At 38.0% G+C, this 2,493-nt stretch overlaps 1 protein-coding gene and 1 pseudogene across 1 annotated transcript in view; one reads left to right on the forward strand and one right to left on the reverse strand.

Annotated features, from left to right (window-relative positions):
* The window catches only part of LRP1B (LDL receptor related protein 1B), a 1,708,438-nt gene that overhangs the window by 1,266,956 nt on the left and 438,989 nt on the right, over positions 1-2,493 (forward strand). The window lies entirely within an intron of this gene.
* On the reverse strand, positions 83-1,491 carry LOC105288358 (annotated as a pseudogene).

Below are 2,493 nucleotides of genomic sequence, written 5' to 3' on the forward strand. Positions count from 1 at the left end.
CAATACAGAAAACTCTTGCTTCATCTTCTACCATGTAAATTTGTGACTCCACAGGTTGATAATACTGTTGTCATTACTTTTGTTAAATTGGAATTATCCCATCGCATCTAAGACTTCTCTTTAACTCCAGTTCCTCCAGTTTTTTTCGCACAGTTTGCCATTCTCCTTTTCTTTCTTTTTCCTCATGCTGACGATCGATTTATATGTAGCTGTCAGTTCATCGTACATGGCGCTCGTCATTTCCATAAACACCTTCAACATATTGTGGATTAATGCCATGATAGCCCAATTTCAATGTTCTTTTGAAATCCTATAGAGACTGGAAAACATGATCGGAAGGATGACATTAGGATTTTCTTCTATCGAACTCATGATATATTTATTATTCTGATCATAGAGTACCCTTTCTGCCACCTGAAAATAGTCTATATACACTTGACAATTTGTTTAAACAAAGGTTTTTGAATTTTAACAAATTGTGAAGGTTCAGTCACATCCAGTATTTCTTCCAGCTCCCCAAGCAACATGACGTCATTTTGACTTTATGTTTTAGTCCAAAATTTCATTAACCTCTTAATAACTGGTTCTGTGAGTGAAGGATCTTTCTCCAGAAATTGTACTATGCAATATGCCAGCTGGTCATGAAAGAATGATAAGCTCTTGACAGTGTGTAAAGAAATAAACCCTTTCACCAGAAACTGTTTGTGTTCTGCCTTAAGAGATAGAACAAAACCATCGGTAATACTTTTTAATATTCCCAGCAGCCGTCTGGCTACACCATTGAAGTATTCTGTTTCATAAACAGCCCTTAGAAAAATCATGTTAATCTGTTTTCAGATGAACGCTCTAAGACCAAAAAACTTGTCATAAATTCTGTGTAAAACTGTTTTTACGTAGTCCCACTCCCAGGGGTCTTTGCTGTCAAGTAGCTCCAAAAACTGTAATACAAATTTCTGATCTACGTATTATTTTGGCAATGCTAGGTTGGGATTTTTGGCTTTCCAAAAATAGTATGAAAAATGCATATACAAGCTGTAAGTATGGGCATGACGCCCCAATGGTAGGTTCAGGTTCATCTTCTTCTGGATTCAATCCATTGCTCTCACTGTGGGGGAGAGTTCTGAATATATTGCAAGATACCATTCTAACTCCTTCAGGGTAAGTCTGCTCTGCCAAACAGCTTCTGCTTATTGCAATGTAGTCTACCAGTTCATTAAGAGTGGAGCGCTTGTATTCTTTCATTTTAAGATCGGATCGCGTGTTGGTGAAGTTGAAAATGACACAGCACTGCTGATGTTTCTTTGGGAAAAGTCCGGGGAGCTCTGAGGGCATAATGTCTTTCAGCAGTGGCAGAGGTGTTAACTCAATAGGCTCGCCTCAAGATCTAAACTGTGAGGAACTTTGCGACTTCTGTCTGGCTTTTCTGACAGACTTCCGAGAAAATCCGTCTACAGAATGTACTCATGGAGGAATAGTTGGTGCTGAGGGCATATCGATCATTACTTGGAGCCTCTGGGGAAGAATCTGGAAGACGATCTGTGGTTTTAAGGAGTGGAAGATGGTCCAGAAGGCCTTAGAGGAGACAGAAGGGTTGCGGGAGGAGACTTGGTGGAGTGAAGTCCCGCCCATCCCATCAAATCAGCACCAGCCGGGTTGCGAAACTTCCGGTGGCTCCTCCCTCATATTCCCTGCGGTGATGTCTCTACTCTTTGTCCTGGACCTGGCAGTCTGTGTTGAGGTCATTTTTCTCTCTAGTTTTAAATTTATAAAGTTGGTAGCATGTCAAGCTAAAACTATATTAAAACTTCAAAAACATACTCTGAAAGATTAAATAATATGCCCTTGTCATAGAACCACTAATTGGTAGAGCTGAGATTTTTAACTCAGAAAAACCAGAGCATAGTAAGCCTCTAGTTATTATGCTACATTCTTCTCTTCATAAACTTATTAAGTAACTTATTTTTTTTTTACCAGGGATGATGATTAAAAAAAAAAGTTGAACATATTTGCTGAGAAAACCTCTGTTTTTAAGGTGTGTACTCCATCTTTGTCTGATTTGCTAATTTGAGACATTACATAGAAACCAAGCATTGAGGAACAAGATTTCCGTCCTTTATTCAAAAATAAAATAGAATGACAGTATTTTCTGAAGCAGATTGATGGTTTCCTGAATAAATGTCTGAGTAGGTGTCCCCTGAAGATATATCTTTTCAACATGCTGTCTCAGTTTTATAGCTTAGCTTTGGAAGTTCAAAACAGAATAAATTAAAACACTTTTTCCCTGGAGCCACTATCAGTCCTCTTCTAATCTGAATAAGATGAGAGTGTGACAGCACATTTTTGTTCTCATATGCTAACTGAAAGTCAAAATTAGGCATATAAGACTGTGAGAACTAACTTAATGCATATGAAAAACAGCATAGGGCAATTGCTTTGAAGAGAAAAAACAGTGAATGCTTAAGAAAATGTGAAATATTTTTTGTTACCCTAACA

The sequence above is a fragment of the Pteropus vampyrus genome, unplaced genomic scaffold, assembly GCF_000151845.1.
Source record: "Pteropus vampyrus isolate Shadow unplaced genomic scaffold, Pvam_2.0 Scaffold17, whole genome shotgun sequence".
In the NCBI taxonomy this organism is placed as follows: domain Eukaryota; kingdom Metazoa; phylum Chordata; class Mammalia; order Chiroptera; family Pteropodidae; genus Pteropus; species Pteropus vampyrus.